This window comes from Tursiops truncatus (genome assembly GCF_011762595.2).
Source record: "Tursiops truncatus isolate mTurTru1 chromosome Y unlocalized genomic scaffold, mTurTru1.mat.Y SUPER_Y_unloc_1, whole genome shotgun sequence".
Lineage (NCBI taxonomy): Eukaryota > Metazoa > Chordata > Mammalia > Artiodactyla > Delphinidae > Tursiops > Tursiops truncatus.
Genome location: NW_022983136.1, coordinates 3344069 through 3344538, shown reverse-complemented (window position 1 = coordinate 3344538; position 470 = coordinate 3344069).

Sequence of the window (470 nt, the reverse complement as noted above, 5' to 3'; positions counted from 1 at the left end):
ATTTCTTGATGGCCCTGAAATACAAGTCAACACCTGCTTTTCTTAACTCATATCAAACACACATGAAATTAGTGTTTCATAAAATACAAGTAGTTCACATTAGTTGGTTGCTAGTAAAAGATTGGGGCTACTTTTTGTGAGGTTACTTCACTCATATATAATGTTCAGTTCTCAGCCCATTTCATTGTTTTTGGAGTCACAGCAGTATAAAGATGCTTTTCATTTAGGTTGTCAGCTAAACAAGCTTAGAGAAATGAATCCCCTATTATTACCTAATTTATAATGCTGTTTTCCTGTACCTACTCATACTTTATAGTCACCTAAAGTCACAAAAGCTAAATGTAATTTACAATTAATGATTAAAGGAACACAGTTGGCTCTAAAAGTTCAGGTGACATTGAAATATTTTTCATTATTGCATATTATTTTATACTTTTTTTTTTTTTTTTGCGTTACGCAGGCGTCTCACT